Source organism: Aquila chrysaetos, chromosome 22, assembly GCF_900496995.4.
Source record: "Aquila chrysaetos chrysaetos chromosome 22, bAquChr1.4, whole genome shotgun sequence".
NCBI classification, from domain to species: domain Eukaryota; kingdom Metazoa; phylum Chordata; class Aves; order Accipitriformes; family Accipitridae; genus Aquila; species Aquila chrysaetos.
In genome coordinates, this window is record NC_044025.1 from 6,064,665 (window position 1) to 6,085,750 (window position 21,086).

The window sequence follows — 21,086 nt, forward strand, 5'->3', positions numbered from 1 at the left end:
GTTTGATGGCATATAATTTCCTGTATCCACAATGGATACTGGAAGCCTGTTCAGACAGAGCAGCAAACCAAAGCACCAAGCTTCATCACTTCAGGGACCACTGGTCCCTGACAACTTTTGTGACAAAAAATGTCACAGTATTAGGAAAGAAGAAAGTTTTAAGTTCACACCAAAAACTACAGTATAAGGCGCTTTCCATATTATGCAATTATTTGCTCACTAGTGTGGAGCAAATATGGGCTTGTACTGCAAAAGCAGCTGTCCATGTCAACACAGTTCATGTCCGAAGAAGCTGTAAAACCATCATAGCGAAAGGCTCAGATTAAAAGAGCTGACTAAAGGCTTTAGGAAGAAGCAATGTAATAAAGCACAGAGAAGCACTACTCAAAACTAAAACTGACAGAATGGTTTAACTGACAGAAGTGACTCTAGCACTTAAGGTAATGAAAAATGCACTAAAAACCAGGTAGAAATATGTATACAGTATCTTTCAAAGCCAAAATCCTTGCAGGATCCTATCCAAGTCTTTGAGAACAGGCCTTCTTTAAGTTAACTGCAAAATTTGATACAAGTCCATATAGAAATGTTATTACTCTTATAGTAATATAAACAAATTCAGAACTAACTAATTATTAATTGAACATAAGGAACTTTTGCTAATCTGTAAGTGGCAGCTCCAAGAAACACCTCCACTTGCTCAACAACCCTGGCTCTTCCACGAAATACCAGAACAACCCAAGTTATGTTTTATCCACAAAACAGTTACATGCTTTGCTAGTAACTAGGAATGTTCATCTCTCTCTCTTTTCCCGTCAGTTAATCTTTGTTAAGTGCAATAAATGGCAAGAGACTTATGTTTAAGCACTTTACGTTACAGATCTACGAACACAAATAAAATAGTATTTAATTCCAGCAATTCCCACATACAGAGGTGGGGTGAAGAAATCGCAGCAATATCTTTACCCTTAAAATTGACTTGTGTAAATTTAATCCAATGTTTGTGCACAAGAGAAATGCAAGCCAAACATGGATGTCTAATTCCATCACTCTAGTGCTCATCTGAATATGCTCATCTGAATCTCAGCTGCATTACTGGCTTACCACATCCTAAACAGTCTTTTAAGATGACAAATGCAAAAGGACATGCAGAACCTGAACTGCAAAGGGAATGGCAACAGTGCATTTGAACCGAGACAGAATAACAAAAGCAGTTTCTGGCCCTCGTAAACAAATGCAAGGTCCTGGTTCACGTGGCAACAAAGATTTATAAGTCAATTTATCCTCTTGTTAGCCAGAAGTGGCATGAAAAGGTTTTGGACTGGCTGGTGATGGTCTACAAGAGCACATGACATGATGCAGGAGATCAAGACTAAACGACACCGACTGCTCCTCGCTTTGCGCTCTCTCTCAGCAGTGATGCTCAGGACCAGCAATTCTTAATACTACAATTCATGGAGTTGTTATCAATGATCAAAAGAAGATATAGCTAGTTATCACTGAGAAATAGGCTGGTTCATTTCCTTCAAAGAAAATAACCTAAGTGTAAGAAACTGTTGCTACAGGGAATCAACTGACAGTAAAAGCCTTGAGACAGCACACTAGCACAGAATGACATCAGGCAAAAAAAAAAAAAAAGGTTTATATCATTTCAGCCAGCTGCTAAAAACCACTAAAGCACTGTATATTAATCTGTTTTAATATTCACCATTTCAAGATTTTAGAAACATATTTTAAAAATTGATGCAGGGCATTTTATTCCTGAAGTGTATTTATTTTTCTGTATGTATTGCCACCTTTTGAATGTACCCAAATGAACACGCACATTTCCTTTCTCTTTGTAAACGATTAGAGTGTTTAAATGGTAAGTAAGTATACAACGTAACCTGGATAAAATTCCAGCATTTTCTATATACTCTGAACACTGGGACTGAAATAGCACTCATTTTTGCCTTCCAAATAATAGGCTTCCTTAAAACTAATTAAACAAAAATATTGTTTATATCTAATCAATGTCAGTACATTGGGAAAGAATGTGATACTTTAGTTCTTCATCTAAGTGCAAATAAAGCCTACAAATACAGCACAGCCTACAAGAAACCGCCTCAGAGACTGGATGTAGAATTATCTGCAGTTACACTACAACCTCGACAAATTTTATCAGGTCCATACACGTTTTCACTTAATTTTCCCAGTATTTATATTAATTTTTCATGAAAACTCAACATAACCATTTTAAGACAGATATTTTCTATAACGATTTCTAGCAATAAGATCTGTAAACTATACCCCTGATGACGAAACCTTGCATTGTTAATTTCTCAACAAAAACTATTAATTCTGTGAGCAATGGAACTAATGAAATCCAGTTGCTGATAAGACCTATATAGTTGTGTGTGTGTGTGTGTGACCTGTGCATGTGTGTGATTGATTGTGGTGCCTTACAAGGTATATTCACTGATGGACACTTTTCTAGAGCTGAGGCATTTTGAAATCTGTTCTCTGAGAGCTCCCCATAATACAAGCATTTAAAAGTTCTCTTTCATCTTGCAGGAAATTAGTTCTCTCTCAGATCTCTTAGCCTTTAAGCAAAGTCAGCGGACATGGGAAAAAGTTCAAAATTTAGATTGAAGAAGTTGACAGAGATGCAGAAAACACCATCTCATAAGCCTTGCTGTCGTACACAGAAGGTAAAAATGCATCAAGAGCAACTTTTCAGTCCTAATCTCTGATAGTACCTCCATCTTCCAAATTCAATATGAATCAGATTATTTAGAACTGTAAAATATATTAAGTGGGAAGCATAATTGTAATCTAACCACTCAAGAATTAGCTTTCTGAAATTACGATTTTTTTCAAAATTGAATGCAAACTCTACACTCAACAAAATAAAAAGGAACATAACTATGACTTGTACACATACATCTAGTGGCTTAATGAGCAAGAGTGAGCCTACTTTGCACATTCTTTAATGATAACTTTCCAAAGGCAAAGTCCAATGGTTGAGTTTTTGTGTCAGTATGAAGGTTTAGCATTAAACTTGAGCAATAGGCTGCAGAAGCTAACTTAGACTATTTCTACTATTATACTTCTACTATTATACTGTTTCATCCAGTTTTACTTTTTTTCTTTATGGCACAGAAAGAACATTTTCCAGCAACTTAAAAAGACTTAACTATTTTCTGCGCATTTCACTTCTTCCTCTCTGCAACCAAACTAGCATTCTACGTAGTAAAAGTATTATCTGCATATTAATCATTAGTTACTCATTTTTACAGTACCTTATTTCTCACATTCATACCTGCAGATGGTCCTCATTCTTCCAGTAGCATTTCCCTGTATCCACAATAGGCTCTGAGTTCTGCCAATGAAGTAGCTGTAATTCTTTAACTTCCCATGCCTGATTTTCAGTCCTTAAGCATCTTCCTTCCTTTGTCTACCACCCCTAAACAGAAACGAGCTACAAAGCATATGTATGACTGAGTCCCCCAAGGACCTTTCCTTTCAAGGAGCATAAAACACTACGTGAATAACCTGGATTCAGATCCATGGCAAGATGTAAATATGAAAATGCAGCATCAGGTTGCGTAAGGGCAATTATAAGAAGTTTGTCTTCAAAGTGCACACAGACACATGCAATAATAGAGATAGATATTCGACCTACGTCTAAAGAAGTATCTTCAACGAAAGCAGCAACATGACAGGACTAACCACAAGTCTAAGCAATGAAGGGAAACCATAATAAATAGGCAACTTTTACACCTCAGGTCTGCAACACCTGGTGTACTAACAAGCTGAAGCAAAAAGAATGGTTTGATGTTCAATAGCTACATATTCAAAAACCAGCTGTTCTTTAAATTGGTATTTCATTAGTTGTGCTATATACAATTATGTAATAAAATATGAAATAATACGTAATTCTAAAACATCATTTAAAGATCTATTACATAGTTTCTTCTACAACAGCTATTAATCTTCAGACAGCTCCTATAAAGATTTACTGCATTAAATCACACGAGGAAAGAGGGAGCAATCCTGATTTACATTAAAATAGAGAAAAATGCAACAGCTCTGACATTTACCCAAGTTATCCTCAGGTACTTGGGCTCATCTCTCATTTCAGCTATGAAGCTGTTCAGAGAAAAACAGCTCCTATACGTCATATATAGATTAGTCTGCTTCTTGCCAAGCGAGCTCTCTGTCAAATCTTTCTGATGTCCCAAGCTAATGTGTATTTTATAATGTATGATTATTGTGTTAGCTCTGAAACATGGCAGCAAAAGGGACAAGAAAAATAATATCCTCCAAATTAAGGTAAAAATATCTGAACAAATATTGCATTAATCATTTCATTCACGTAGACACACTTCATTGAAATAATGTTAACAACAGAAGCATACCGGTTTGAAGGAGAAAGTAAGGAGGCATGCACTTCCTATGACACTACACAATGTTCAGATAATATTAATAGTCCAATTTGCCCATTTCTATATACACATGCATTTTATAGTTATAGAGCCTCTAATTTATTGTACATGAAATAACATTTTAAAACAAAAGTAATTTCTACTTTATTACACATGATAAAAATAAACATAGCTCAACCCACGCAGCTCTTCCTGAAACAACTGGGAAATTATTTTTACAGAAGGTGAAGGAACCAGACCTGCGATGGGTTTTCCACCTGTAGCACTGTATATTTTTGTTTCCACAAGATGCAAAAGCTTAGCATTAATTTCTGTTTAGCCAAACATTTACATTTATACTTAACAGACCTCAACTTTTATTTAAATTTATAAGTAATTCCATTCTCATTCAAAACGCTGTAGTACAAACTTAACTTTTGAGTAGACACTTAAGTTGTTTTGCTGAACTAAAGCCTTTACACTCTTCAGACTTTTTCTTTTAATACTCTTGCAATTGGGAAAGCAAGCAATGACAAGAATGATCTTGTTAACCTCTTCTGAGTAAAGACAACCTTCAATCACTCCAATTCAGGAGATACTTCACCTGGGTTGGAGACTTTTGCTTTGCTTTCACCTTCGGTTCTGTACTTCCAAATTACGACTGAACAATTTGCACATTTACTTGTCACCACAACTAGTACTTCTTAGATTGATACACAGAAAGTCTCAAAGTAACTTAACTTTTATTGCTTTACATGAAAATTTGGAGCCCTCATATGTGATTTTAACTTTAACAAGAACCATGAAATAGGAAACCGTAATCCTTTTTTCTGAACATTGTATTACAAAACTGAACTCTAGACCCTGTAGTACCAACTTCAACATACACTAATGTTCAACAAATCAACAGGAGCCTTGTATTTCTCTACAGAGATTTAAGTTTTTGGCAACCTTTTCCAAAGAAGAATTATGCCTTTCTTAACAGCTACATAAGGGCTAAAGTAGCTTTGCATATACACAATGAAGATCTTTTTACATTTTTGAGATCACTAAGAAATAGTCATTGAAAAAGAAAAATTCATTGTATCTTTAACAGAATTACAATAATGCAAAAAATTCAATTAATTAGAAATTGAAGAGCTTTTCTTCAGCTTAGACATTCCTCCCTCCCATCCTGCAAATTCTTACTCAGATAAGAATCTGGTATGGCTCCATAAAAGTCAGAGAAAGGCTTATCTGAAGACCTATGGTTCACATGTGGATATAGGTAATGCAAGCTATATGACTGACAAAGCATGAAAATTTGAACAAGTACTTAACATTTGCATCAATTGGCCAAACAGTTACGTACTCTGCTTTAGAACAGTGAGCAATTCAAGGAAACTATTTGCCACAGAAAAACTAAACACACTTAAGTCACAGCAACAGTAGCTGAATTAGAAACTACAGAGGCATTACTTTATATGCAGAGTTAGGAAAAGAAATGAGCCTCTCACACCACAAACAGTGCATGTCTGCGGTTTATCATTTCAGCTAAACCAAAACCAGTTTAAGGTGTCCTATCAAATGTCTACCTTCAAATTAAATGTATTTTATCTATATATAATAAAATAAGGTTGATATACAGTGTCTGACAAAAAAACACTTTATCTACAGATTCTGATAGACAGCAAATCAAAATAATTCAAGCAACAAAATGCACTTTGTGGAAGTAGCTTATTTCACTGTGTAGGCTAAATGTATTTTGAGGAAGGATTACATTTTGTTTGGCAATTTATTTTATTGACAAAGCATATTTCATCAGATATTGCTTCGCATTTTGTAGACAAATGCATGTTGTCAAATACCCTATTTCCTTTGGTGGATGAAAAGTATTTTTCCACAGATTCTAAACTTCTCTGGAGAGCACAATGAATTCCACACAACAGTAGGTTCTACAGAGAAGGTGTTTGTATTATAAATTTGTTTAAAATAGTATGATTTTTTAAGAGTACACCTGAAATATATAATAAAAAATGGCTATCAGTATTGATATGTATGTGATTGTGATCTGCCACAATAATGAATAATCATTATAGTAAGGTAATGAAAAAAAATCAATATCTAAGTAACTTTGGGTACTGTAATTCTAATTAATGCATTAGTTTTACTGAAAATTCACCCTCAACTCAAAATAAGCATGAGATCTTGGAGTGGTAACTGCCAAACATATGTATTCCTACTGGTTTTGAAGACAACTACTTTTCATTGCTTCCTTTCTGAAATATTTATTTCTATCACAGGAGTACAGTATCAATTTATCAGACAAAAAACTTGTTCTAACACTGTGACAGAACCCAGATCCAACTTAAGGCAATTACTTCAGATTGTTCTTAGGCTAGTTTTAACAAACGAACAAAACAAAAAAAAAAAACCAACAAAAACCCAAAACAACCCTCCTGGACCCTCAAAACCCACAAACAAACCACAGATGAAACAAACAGTCCTTGCAAGAGTATTAATTAAATGGATTATATTCACATATTTTTCATGCAGTTGCAACAACAGTTCAGAAAAAAACCAGCCAAATTCTGAATATTCAGTCTGGTTAAAGTACACATTTTAACACCTATATGGTAACACTTACTTCAAAAATATTAACTTTACATGTATATTTTCTCCTCTCTGTTATCAACTGCAGCAATTTCAAGTTAAATCAGAATTAAACTTGAAACATAAAAAATTGTGTCTTATTCACATTAGCATTAAACTGACTGGGATTCATTCTTTGAATATCAAAGAAGTATTCTTCATGAGAAGTCTGTCTTTAAAAATAACTTGTGGACAGACATCATGAAGAGCTGCAGATTTATCAGCTATTACCTTTAGGGGTAATTTGCCAAGAAGGTTAAAAAGGCACCCATTTGCTATGCAAGCATTTGAAGAGTTATATACATTAAACATCTGTGGAAGCACTGCTACTGAGAGTGCTATCTTCATCAAGCACCCTGTTTGCTATTTCTTTTTCACCCAGTGTTTCTTTTTTACTCCACTTTAATGGTAAAAGACGCAGTCATTTTCTTCTAAATAAAATCCATCCTAAGCAAGTACCAAACCCACGGACAGTAACAGATAGCTTGCATATGAAACCTAAACACACAGAGAACATGAAAGAAAATGTGCAATTTACTCTGAAATACTCTGCAGAAATCATCTACATTTATTTAGAAAGAGCACCAATACGTAAGTAATGATTTTCCAAAATCCAGGAAACATTGAGACAGCCTGTGCCAAGGGAAATTTTGCTTTTCAGTGGAGGGTAAAGTGGGAAGAAGCAACAAAAAAAATCCCTTTCATTTTTGAAATGGCAGGATGGTCAGCACAGGAGACAACAAGTAACTGAAGTTTCTGCTCTTCTTATCTCAAAGCAACTTATTCTTTTTCCACCTTGCAGTCATAAACTTTCAGGCTTTCCTACAGAACTAGGGCATTTTGCAAAGAACCATACTGATGACTGTATTATTACTCCAAGTGACAAAGTGTTTCCTCAACGATTTGTAGCAATGATTTGCACCTATCCTGAAAGAATTTACACCCTCTCCTGCTTCCAAGAAAAGGCCTCCTATTCCAATCCAACTAGAAGAGAGTCAGAAGCTCACCTAATGAACTGTATGTGCAAGTTCACAGAAAACACCTGACCGGAGATTTCATACACCTGTTCTACTTCCATTTATAGAAGATGACACTGGCAGTAAGATTTCAAGTATTTAGCTGCTTTTATTTTATAGGATCAATATTTTTTTCACCTGGAATAAACCAAATAAACTCAACACCTAGTAGGAATAAGCACCTACTTACTTTAGCAGCCAGCATCAGGGAGAAGACTCTGCCTACGGAGAAGGAGACATCCATTTTGCCAGCCTGTGATGCCTCCCTGCCTCACAGCAAGACACCATGAGAGTTTGGTTCTTTCCTAAGGCTCTTCCCTGCAAAACAGTATCTGTCATTTTTGTAACACTGTCCCTGACCACAACTGATGAAAGCCTTCCCTTCTGAGGTCCTCCTGCAGATACCTTTCCTCCACCCCATCCACAAAAGTTACAACAGAATGGATAGACAACGGTGCCCATCTTCACTAAAACTCTGCCTCTCCCAGCCTTCCCAAAACCATCTTTCTTCACCTGCCTACAGCAACCTCATCCCTGAGGAGGTCTGATAACCAGCTCCACTTCCAGCATACAATGGATACAAAGAATTCACACTTACTTACAAAAGGAGTTAGAGACGTGCACACGCCTGCAGGGCTGTGATCTTATTGGCATCACGGAGGCGTGGTGGGATGGCTTCTATGACTGGAGTGTTGGAATGGAAGGGTACGGGCTCTTTGGGAAGGGCAGGCAGGGGAGACAAAGAGGGGGTGTCACCCTCCATGTCAACGACCAGCTGGAGTGCATGGATCTCCGCCTGGGGATGGATGAGGAGCCGACCGAGCGCCTGTGGGTCAGGATTAAAGGGAGGGCAGGGACAGGTGACATTAGAGTGGGGGTCTGCTACAGGCCACCCAACCAGGAAGACCGAGCGGATAAGGTCCTCTATAGACAGATAGGAGCAGCTTCACGTTCAGAACCCTGGTCCTCATGGGGACTTCAACCACCCTGGTATCTGTTGGAGGGACAACACAGCAGGGCATAAGCAATCCAGGAGGTTCCTGGAATGCATTGATGACAACTTCCTTCTCCAAGTGAGGAGAGAAGCCAACGAGGAGAGGTGCTATGCTGGACCTTGTTCTCACCAACAAGGAGGGGCTGGTGGGGAATCTGAAGCTCAAGGGCAGCCTTGGCTGCAGTGACCATGAAATGGCGGAGTTCAAGGTCCTTAGGGCAGCGAGGAGGGCGTGCAGCAAGCTCGCTACCCTGGACTTCAGGAGAGCAGGCTTTGGCCTCTTCAGGCATCTGCTTGGTAGAGTACCATAGGATACAGCCCTGGAGGGAAGAGGGACCCAAGAAAGCTGGTTGATGTTCAAGGATCACCTCCTCCAAGCTCAGGAGCGATGCATCCCAACAAAGAGGAAGTCAGGCAAAAATGCCAGGAGGCCTGCGTGGATGGCCAAGGAGCTCCTGGACAAACTCAAACACAAAAAGGAAGCCTACAAAGGGTGGAAGCAAGGACAGGTAGCCTGGCAGGAATACAGAGAACTGTCCGAGCAGCCAGGGATCAGGTTAGGAAAGCCAAAGTCCTGACAGAATTAAATCTGGCCAGGGACACCAGGGGCAACAAGAAAAGCTTCTATAGGTACATCAGTGATAAAAGGAAGATTAGGGAAAACGTGGGCCCTCTCCAGAAGGAAACGGGAGACCTGGTTACACAGGACATGGAGAAGGCTGAGGTACTCAATGACTTTTTGCCTCAGTACTCACCGGCAAGTGCTCCAGCCACAGCGCCCAAGACACAGAAGGCAAAGGCAGGGACCGGGAGAATGAAGAACTGCCCACAGTAGGAGAAGATCAGGTTTGAGGCCATCTAAGGAACCTGAAGGTGCACAAGTCCATGGGACCTGATGAGATGCATCTGCAGGTCCTGAGGGAACTTGCAGATGAAGTAGATAAGCCACTCTCCATCATATTTGAGAAGTTGTGGCAGTCTGGGGAAGTTCCCACTAACTGTGAAAGGGGAAGCATAACCCCCATTTTTAAAACGGGAAAAAAGGAAGACCCGAGGAACTACAGGCCAGTCAGCCTCACCTCTGTGCCTGGCAAGATCATGGAGCGGATCCTCCTGGAAACTATGCTGAGGCACATGAAAAACAACAAGGTGATTGGTGACAGCCAACACGGCTTCACTAAGGGCAAACTGTGCCTGACAAATTTGGTGGCCTTCTGTGACGGGGTTACAGTGTTGGTGGATAAGGGCAGAGCAACAGACATCATCTACCTGGACTTGTCCAAGGAATTTGATGCTGTCCGGCATGACATCCTTGTCTCTAAACTGGAGAGACATGAATTTGATGGATGGACCACTTGGTGGATAAGGAATTGGCTGGATGGTCACACTGAAAGAACTGCAGTCAATGGCTTGATGTCCGAGTGGAGACCAGTGTCGAGTGGTGTTCCTCAGGGGTCAGTATTGGGACTGGCGCTATTTAACATCTTTGTCAGTGACATGGACAGTGGGATTGAGTGCATCCTCAGCAGGTTTGCTGATGACACCAAAGCTGTATGGTGCTGTAGACACGCTGGAGCGAAGATATGCCATCCAGAGGGACATTGACAGTCTTGAGAAGTGGGCCTGTGCAAACCTCATGAAGTTCAGCAAGGCCAAGTGCAAGGTCCTGCACATGGGTCGGGGCAATCCCAAGCACAAATACAGGCTGGGCTATGAGTGGAGCCCGCAGCCCTGCGGAGAAGGACTTGGGGGTACTAGTGGATGAAAAACTAAATATGAGCCAGCAATGTGCGTTTGCAGCCCAGAAAGCCAACTGTATCCTGGGCTGCGTCAGAAGAAGTGTGACCAGTAGGTCAGGGGAGGTGATTCTCCCCCTCTACTCCGCTCTTGTGAGACCCGACCTGGAGTACTGTGTTCAGCTCTGGGTCCCCCAACATAAGAAGGACAGGGACCTGTTGGAGCGAGTCCACAGGAGGGCCACAAAGGTGATCAGGGGGCTGAAGCACCTCCCCTATGAGGATAGCCTGAAAGAGTTGGGGTTGTTTAGCCTGGAGAAGGCAAGGCTCTGGGGAGACCTTGTAGTGGCATTCCAATACTTAAAGGGTGCCTACAGGAAAGATGAGGAGGGACTCTTTATCAGGGAGTGTAGTGATAGGATGAGGGGTAATGGCTTTAAACCGAAAGAAGGCAGATTTAGATTAGGTATTAGGAAAAAATTCTTCACTGTATTAGGGTGGTGAGACAGTGGAACAGGTTGCCCAGAGAGGTTGTGGATGGCCCATCCCTGGAAGTGTTCAAGGGCAGGTTGGATGGGGCTTTGAGCAACCTCGTCTAGTGGAAGGTGTCCCAAGAGGTTGGAACTAGATGATCTTTAAGGTCCCTTCCAATCCCAACCATTCCACTCCATTCCATTCTACAGAGGAATCAGGAATGTTTTATTGTTTGTATTTTGGACTACTCTGCACATCTAACTTGAATGCAGATGGCTTCAGCTATTGCTTTAGCACAACCTCAGGGGGAAACCAGAGTATGGCCTGCTATCTAAAACTCCCAGGGAAATGGCATTTGGGTAGCCTGCCCATCTGTCTGATGGGCTGGCCAGTTAAAAGGATTACAGCCATAGTTTACTGCTCGCTGCTCCGCCCAGTTTATCAGTTCTTCCATGGAGGAAGTTCTCAGTGTTCTTGGCCCTCATACAGGCTCCAGATGGTTCTTTGGTAAAGCTTCTCAAAACCATTTTTGCCACCTACGTGTGCCAGAAGTAGTCTTATGCAGAATTATCATTTTCAGGATTGGAGAGAGACAAAGAAAAAGACAGCATCAGGGAAAGTACAAACATGATTAAAGGTTGTAGCATAACAGTAGTCGTCTTCACTTTTTCCTTCTCAAATCTAAAGTTTTGCCGGTCCTTGGAGTAAAATTAAAGTCAGGCTTTATTTTCTTTTTCCTGCTGTACACGTTATAGTCAGAGAGCATTACAAGCAATAAGAGTATACACACCCCCCCAAAAGAAAAACCACAAGATTCGTACTCTGCAGAAGCATCCAAGAAAATCTATTCTGTGGCTTCAGTGTGCAAGTGCACTGAAAGAAGAACTTGGTACTGAAATATGTAAAATGACTGACATTGCTATTCATTTCATCATAAGGTAGGACACTAGCAGCCCTTCAGTAAATCCACACTATTACTGATTACCTTCTCATGCTTGACACGTTTGCAAGTGGATTTCAAATCTACGATCATGGTCTTTCCAGGGACTGAGGTTAGGCTGGCCATCATGTACAAAAGGCATAAAATTAGCCTTTTATGAGTCTGGCTGCACCTCTCCTCCTCAACCCAAGATGGTACACACACAGGTCTAGAATCAGACTTTGCTTGTGAAGACCAAGGCAAAACTGGCATCGGGTACTTAATCATTTTCCACAGTGTCCATCATTAAGTTTTCTCCCCATCCATCAGTGCACCCACGAATACCTAGTAATTCCTTTTGCAATGAGTATACATTCCTGTAAGACCCCTCCTCGTCACTCTTGCTAGCCCTTGCTAGTTTAGCTCCAGTTGACCTTAAGCCTTCCCAGTTTTGCCCATCCGAACATTTTTTTTTCCCCCAACACTGTTACTAATCTCCATGTGATGAGCTAAGTAGGTTCACACTATCAAGAAATAAGTTTCATTTTTTGCATTAGTTTTCAAGCACATATGTAGGTCCATCCATATGCAGTTAGCGCTAAATGACAGTCATTCAAGACTATGGTAGTAGCAAAGGTCCTTCCCTCTCAACACTGAAAAGGTAGGGTGGTTTCATTTGGCTTAGAGAGAGCAGTTCATATCCTGATCCTGCAGTCCTAGCTTATTTCTTTCTAAATCTCACTTACGTATACCAAATTCTCGTGATTTAGGAATGCACTCTTGGCCATACAGATGAAGATTACAGATCAGTAAGCCCTTTTGAAACCAAACAGGAGCTTTAAACTGGGATATACAATCTACAGAAAAATACATATTAATTTGAGAACATATAAAACAAAGTTCGTATTTTGAACTATACTGTTTCAAATTGTAGATTGAGGTATAAAAGTATATATTTGTAGGGCCATGCATATTTAGTCCTCTGTCTTTATGGCAAACTCTTCACCAACTTGCTTTGAAGTTGCAAATTAATAAAACATCAGGTGCAACAACAATCCACACATTGATACTAAGTATCTCCTAAATAAAGCAGAAATAGTCAAGCTCGCTCTTGTCTGCCACATGGAAAATCACACAATAAATGCACTATAAGAGCTGATAGATTATAGCTCACCTAACCAGCACAGGTTAACTAGATAGCTATATTTCAATTAAAGAAAAGAGCCAATTGTTGCATGTCTTATTATCATACTAAAACATCTTGGCAACAATTAATAGCTACCCAATTCATAGAAATTACCTTCATTATTTTTGAAGCAGCTACTTTCTTTGAATGTAATGACTAAGAGAAAAGAAACAGATGTTTCTGTTGCTAAGGAGATTGAATAAAAAAAAAAAGAGAGATAAAACAAATATTTAGAATATTTTTTTTAAAAAGGAAAATTCTTTCCACTTGGATTTAACTACTTGCTTTATAACCAGCAGCACAGCCAGCTATCATATAACAAAACAACAGTGTGTTTCTTTTTTTTGCATTGTGATTGTTCTACTGTAATATATTCTGCATATTTATTCTGGGACAACACAGCATAACAAATGAAGATGCCTAGACACATACACCAACATCTCTATGTCTTGAGTAGCTGCAGATGCTCATTGTCAAAAGTGGATATCTGCATAACGAGCTAAATTTCTGCTAAAGTGAGGGAAACTTCAACTCTCCGTGAAATGTGCCACATCACAGTTAGGACAAAGCTAATATTAAAAAATAAGAAGAAAGATGCAATCTTGTAAAATAACAAATCTCTCTAACAGTAGGCAGATTGTTTTAATGTACATGTTCACATTACTGTAATTAACCTTGCGTTGTACAAGCATGGACCAGATTGCCAGAGGGTATAAAAAGCTAGGTCAGTAAAGACCTGTATGAAATAAAGCTGCTTCTACTGCACATGCTCAAAAAGGCAAGATTATACCCATCTGCCAGTAAAACAGGTAAGCAGGTGCTAGGTTAAAAAAAAAAAAATCCAGTAAAAATCCAGTTATATTGAGTTTATTATACCAAAAATATAATTTTAAATTATTCTGCTGAAACCCATACTTTGAAAGTTAGGTATATTTTGGTTTTCTATAGTAGATCATGTAAGACAATGGTAGTCATATTGGTTTTCCACTTCAAGTCACTGTAAACATACTAACATTACGAGAAATGTTTATGTAAATGACAAACTTGTATAAGGCACAGTGAAACCGAGAATAAATAATAGCTTGAAGACAACTAGCAAACCACAACCTTCCCTGCATACAACTTCAAATTTAAAAGAAGAATAAAAGGGTAGAACAAAAATTATTTCTGCTATGAATCATCTTGCCTCGTCTACTTACTGGAATTGCAACACTGCTACAGTGCAGCATAATCTTGTCACTCTCCAATGCCCTACTGACATGTTTTTCTACTGCATTATTAGCACCCTTGGAGGACTCCCTATTACTCAAAACTGATTTATTCTTGCAAGGTATCTTGCTCACTCTAATATCTCCTTTCCTGCAGTCAATAGCAGCCATCTCCAGGATGACATCTGAGCCTGTTTTCAGGCTTATTGTAACTGATTCATGTCCCAGCTTCAGTGGCAAATATATATAGCTGTCAGATGGAGTACTGATGGTGGTAGCTCTTCCCGATACCAAAACGTCTGTAAGCGTTGAACATTTTGATTTCTCACTGTGATGGCAGTTTAGCTCTATCTACTTCTGTTTTCTTTCTATAAAGCCTGATTTTTTTAAGATCCTTTCCAAGCAGATATAGCTTGCCGACTAAAAGTTAACCTGTGATTTGATTTCAGACTGATTCAGAACTGCGGTATTTTTTATAACAGGCATTCAAAGCCTAATGAACCAGTTTATACCTGCTACTTCTATAAACACAAACAGTGCAATGAAAAGCAAAGGAAAAACCTGAAGAAAATCTCTGTTTACATAAGATTCCCTTCTCTTAAAGATTTTTTTTTTTCCTTTGTCTTCAAATACACAAAAATAAGCTGTTCATGAGGGCAAAGGCACCAGCCTGGACTGGAATGAATGGAACAAAATGCAGCTTAGCCACTCATTCCTCACGTGTGTGCTCTATTCCACCAAAAACATTTATCAGACACTTACACAGCCACACTACCTCAAACTCCAGTCACAAAGTAATTACAAACAGAGGATTCCTTCCAAGAAGGAAGGTTAACCTTTTCCTTTTCACGAGGTAGCTCTAAAATAGTTCAATTCAGGATTCATCATCAAACATGAAGGGCCACATCATTCTCAAGCACACAGAATTTCTTTTGAAATCACACCAAGTTTCCAGTAAGACTTCAGAATCAGTTCCACAAAAATCTAGAATTGCCAGTACTGATTTTTCAGTACAGGAAAGAATGGATAAAACCTTGAATAAAGGACAGATTACCAAGAGCTAGGATTTTACATTTTCCTTCATCTCAGATACCCTTATTCAGTGCTTGTAGCAGGTTACAGAGAAGTATTTCATAGAGCATCACCTGCGCCGAGCTATAACTCTTTTCTTTGGGCTCTCCAAGGACAGCCACAGAATGCCATTTCAGAGTTTCTAGTCAAGATGTGTCTCTTTCAGCCTCATTTCAAGAAGCAGTCGGATAGATATCCTAGCATTTCCCTCAAGCTTGTATTCTAGGTCAGCCTGAATATCTACAGCATTTTCCTGCCACCCTGTGACCCACAGTCCCATACTCCAATAGAAGCAAAAAGACGAGTTGTTTTTTTTTTAAATTATGACATATATTTAAACCTGCCCTTAGTTAGAAAAATCAAAGGTCAAAGCTTAAATGTGTTTTGTTTGGGTGTCGTCCCCCCCCCCCCCGAGCCTTTTTTATACAAAAGCTCATATCCCACTGAAGTATATGAAAAATATATGAATTACACAACTACACGGCACAGAATGCAGATTATTGTTAGTAAAATCTGTACCTTGCTCCAAGAAAATCCTTATAAAATACTGAATACTGTCAGCATCTATTTATCAACACTCAACTTTGTATGCTTCATAGTAATCAGTCAAAAATCCAGGTTTTCAAACATCTAGTTATCTTTGCCAGTGCACTCTTACTTGACATTTAGTGATAATTTTTTATTTTTATATAGTTAGTTTTTCTCATTACAGCCTCTCAGTCTGGATACCCATATCTAGCATCCAGTAAAAATATTTTAAGATACAGTAATCCTCCTTTTTTTTTTTTTTTTTTCTTGGGAAATCATCTTAGACTTACTGTTCTGCTTGAATTATTCCCATCTTCCATACATCTGACAGAGGCCTGAATTTATCCAAAATAGGATTCAATTTCTCATCTACTCATGCAGGACTTGAAAAATGACAGTGTTTCATTTATTTCCTCAAATCAAATCTTGGGTCTTAAGAAATGCTGCTAAATAAATTTCCCTCCCAACGAGTATTTTTGCAGTACTAAGGCCAATGTGTGGGCATATATCCTGATAAATTTAAAGCTGCTCCTAAAACTAAATAGGTTAAACCTCATTAATATTCTACTAAAACTATAACAAAGACAGAAATGTAAAGAAATAGCTTCTCTTCTTCCTTAAAATATGTTTTAGTGAAACAAGTAATTGGTGATGTGGCACAACTTACAAAAGCATGAGTAACATCTTAATTCTACTTCTGTAATCATTCGTATTACAATGATCCATTTTAATTGAATATATATCCTTGTTCTTTCATCATGCTGAACTATTGCTGATAATTCCAGGAAGTGCTCATTTTACTGTATTCATTAAGAAAAAAAATCAAAACAATTTTCCAATGCATTGTTTCTTATTTGGGATGCATATTTTAGGCGAGGGGTGAGGAATGGGAAAAGAACACTGTAGCAATACTGATTTATGGGTTAGTTTATAATTGAGACTAATTTACTGTAAGAAAGTTTTATGCTTACACAGGACAGTATTCAGCCTTTGCTGCCAAAATAGTTACGCAGGAGAAGAATCAATAGCAGAAGTTACATTGGTTTTGTGGTTCCATTTCTGAGTGCAAATATTTTATTTATCAGGTTGTGATTGGGAGTTTGGTGCTTAGGAAATAAAAGACAACTATTCAAAAACACAAGTATATAAAAAAAATCAATTGAAAGGAAATAATTTGCTTTAGGGAAGGATAAGAGCATACTTTAAAATAAAATTGTTTACAAGACTACGTATTTAAGGAATACAGAATTTTTCCTCACATCTATTGACTACTACTTCAGCAAAACGGTATCTTGTATCTTTAAAACCTACAAAGAAGTGCATTTATGCAATTTCATGGAAGTGGAGTTTGGGGGTTTGCAGGAGAGTTGTTTTTTGGTGTTTGTATTTTGGTTTAGTTTTGGGGTGTTTTGGTATTTGGCGGGGGGGGGGGGCAGGTTGTGAGCACAGAACTACAGTAGAAGGGGGAAAGGAGCCAGAAAATTAAACAATTATGAAAAGCAGTAAGTACAAGCACACTAGAATTTACTGTTAACTCTCACTGAAGGTGCCTCTCAGGAGCTGGCCAAAACACATTACGGGATACAAAGGTATGTGCAACTGGCAGAAGTAGCCCTGGAATTTGGCAGAAACCACGCAAACAAGACTTTAATCTATAAGCTCAAACCCTGAGCATTAGTGTTGGTGATGGATGCTGTCACTTAGAAGATCCATGAACACTGGCAACTAACAAACCAAACATGATAAAGAGAGGCACAGTAAAAAGAAGACTACTTCAGCAATTTTCTCAAGTAGTTTTGATTATTCATACCAATATGAGTTTACAGAAGGTTTTCAAACCATACAGAATATGCTTTTTTACACAGAGTGGCAGCCCTTTTTCTTTAAGGTAGTTACTTTCTAAAGGCTTTGATCCACCATGATGGGATGATAGCAGCCTTTGTTGAAAAGAGAACAAATAAAACCCCAAAACAAAAAGCAAACCTAACAAATATGCTGAAACATTGATGTCACAGCAGTGGTCTCTGAATAATACAGAAGATGTTGGAGAAGGACACAACGGAGGGAAATGAGTCTCAGTATTTGTCTAGGAACTGATGGCGAGTCTTTGTCAGTTGTATAAAGAAGAACAACTCAAAAGGCAGGAACAGGCAGTGCTCAGAGGCTGGACAAACAACACAGAAGGGAAGTAATTGAGAAGTTACCAGCACTTCTTCATCACACCAGCAAATCCACAGGAACACAAATTTAATGAGCTAAATAAAGAATGGAGGGTCCTGGTTCAACACTGCAAAGTAAACAGCAGAGCCTACAACAGGCTGAAAACAAGAGATATCACCGGCACCCGGGACAGAACCCAGGACAAATTCCCAACCCCAGACCCGCAGCTAAGGAAAAATCATTGTGGCATGTAAAGACAGATTATGTCCCCAAACCCGAAAGCCCCCCAAATAAAACTCCAAACCAGCTGAAGTAATATACTGTGTGCGATCTTCCTGTGGTTCTTCCCCCGCCCTGGAGGTCTGTGAGGCCTCCTCTCTAAGCTGGAGGAATTGGTGGAAATCCTCTTAAGCAACTACTTCACTGCTAGTGAAGGAAGGTTGTGCTCCTCACAAACATCACAGCATTAAGCTCTCTTGTCCTAGCATGTCTCTCAACTCAAATCAAACCCATAGCAAACTCCCACAGCCATACAACGGGGAGCAGAAGGAAGGAATTTTTTTCCTCAGTACCTGAAAATCCTCGCTGGCCTCAATATTTTCCAGAGGAATGTAAAAAAGCAATATACAGGATCTAGCCACCATTTTGAGAGGTTTAAATGGACACATTCTCAACCTCAATTACTGCAGGGAATTATGAACGCGATTTCACATTCAGCTTTGCTCCTGACCTGCTGTCTGACCTTGGGAGATCACTCAGTGATGTTCAGGTTCCCTCATAAAGAATAGGCAGCAAAAACAAACAAACCAAGACTACAGCAGGGGATTTTTAGATTGAGCTATCAGGTGTTCTGAAATTTTCACTGAGGACCTACTTCTGCAACCTTTTCCTGACAAACTGCAGTGAGATACAGAGCAAAAGTGGGAGCTTCTGGACCAATATCTTTTATCACTTATTGTTTGTTCTCTGGGAATTTGGTATGAGAAGTACTTGTCAATCTGTTCTTTAACTACTTGAAGATGAGCTCTGAAGATCCCTTCAAACAAATATATGAACTTTTCCATAGAGTATATAGATACATTTATAATAGTAAAAAAAATTTTCAGGAATCCCCTATTTAATTTTTCTAATTATACAGAATTGGCAGAAAACTGTCATGAAACTCAGACTGTAAAAAAATAAAAATTGATTAAAAAAACCCCTGCACAATCCCACCAGATTTTCTCTTCCAATATGAAGAATTACTTATACTGAAGCATTTCTGGTTTTCTCATTTTAATTGTCTTATACACTACAAAAATTTTGAAAATTCAAAGATTCAGGCACTTATTCTAAGTGCCTTACTTTATAAGTAGGGAGCATAGATCTTAATGCTCTAGTAACTGAAGAAATACAGAGTCATGGAGTCAGAAAATAACCTTTTAGTAGAAAATATATAATGACAACCAATTGACTCATTGCAAACAATGCAGAAGAATGTCAGTGCGAGTGAAAGAATTCACTTGGAATTTGGTGCTTGCAATATCTAAACACCACAGTATTTCCATGCTTTGAAAGACATACGATACCATTTAAAATGTTATATTAAACCAACTCCAATTATAAGATTTATTTTACAAGAGGCACAATCTAGAACTAGTTTCTTAAGTAGTATTGCCACTGAGTTAAGTGGCTTGAGTAAGAATTCTCAGGTGTATCACAAAAAATTGTATTGGTAAAATTAAAATCCACAAAAAACCTCAACATTTTAAAAAGTTTTAAATTTTTATGGGAGTCAATCAACTGAAGGTTATATTTCCTTTGCTTTTGAGCTACTCCTAAGCAAGATAGCCTACTTCTTCTGCTGGACACATTGGGATAAATGTGTTACTGTATGTAATTACATGAATTCCCAGAGCGTATGTACATTAATTAAATTATAGTGTATCTTGTGAGCATTCTGTCCAGCAGTTAGAGACACCATAAAAGAACAGATAATTTGAAAGGTTCTTCTCTTTGTTTATCTTTTCTTTGCACAGCATATGTTATAGGATACACGGATTTACAACTTTATGATATGGACCCATTCATATAGACTAAATAGTTTTTGTTGTGTTAAGAATCTGAATAAAAGGCTCACTTGAGCGAAGAAAAATTTCTTTTGATGTCCGGAGCAATTAATTCCTAACATCCTCATTTGATCCTGAATTTGTCAGGATGGGCAACTCCAGCAAATGAAAATCCAGGTAGGTAGGAAAAAGGCATATTTCTTTTAATGAAGCATACTGAAGTAATTCAGCTGGGCTGGAAAAGACTGAAGCAGATTCTGTAAAGGAAAGTGCTGAGACAAATTGCTTTCCTCTACAAAAACACTTTCCTGCAGAGATCTTTCTAGGCATTTTTCAAGCATAGATGGAAGCACTTCGGTCAACAATATAAACACATCTCAGAGCAAAACAACATACAAAACTGAAGTTGTGACTACTCACTGAAAGGGGAGGTCAGCAATGCTTTATTTTGCAGTCGTTGTGGCTCGTGTCTTTAGCTCATCAGGTGAGAAAGAATTCTTAATGCATTGGGCAATGAGAAGCAAGAAGGATCTGTCAAGGAAGAAAAGAAAAAAAATAAAACTTTCCGAAAAAATGAACTGTAAAATACTAATAATAAGCAAAGACTTTAAACGTATCTTGGTACTTATCTCTCTCAGATTTTAACTACCAAAAGGGCAACACAGTCTACCCACTCTAGGATGTAAAAAGTAATCTTCTAGATGCATCTTTC

At 38.5% G+C, this 21,086-nt stretch overlaps 1 protein-coding gene across 4 annotated transcripts in view; it reads right to left on the reverse strand.

The window, feature by feature from the left end:
• Positions 1 to 21,086, reverse strand: part of TENM2 (teneurin transmembrane protein 2) — a 715,493-nt gene that overhangs the window by 616,911 nt on the left and 77,496 nt on the right. For all 4 annotated transcript variants that reach the window (XM_029997792.1, XM_029997790.1, XM_029997793.1 and 1 more), the window contains one exon: positions 20,795 to 20,905. The gene's annotated coding sequence lies outside the window, so the exon portion shown is untranslated. The remainder of the gene's footprint in view (positions 1 to 20,794; positions 20,906 to 21,086) is intronic.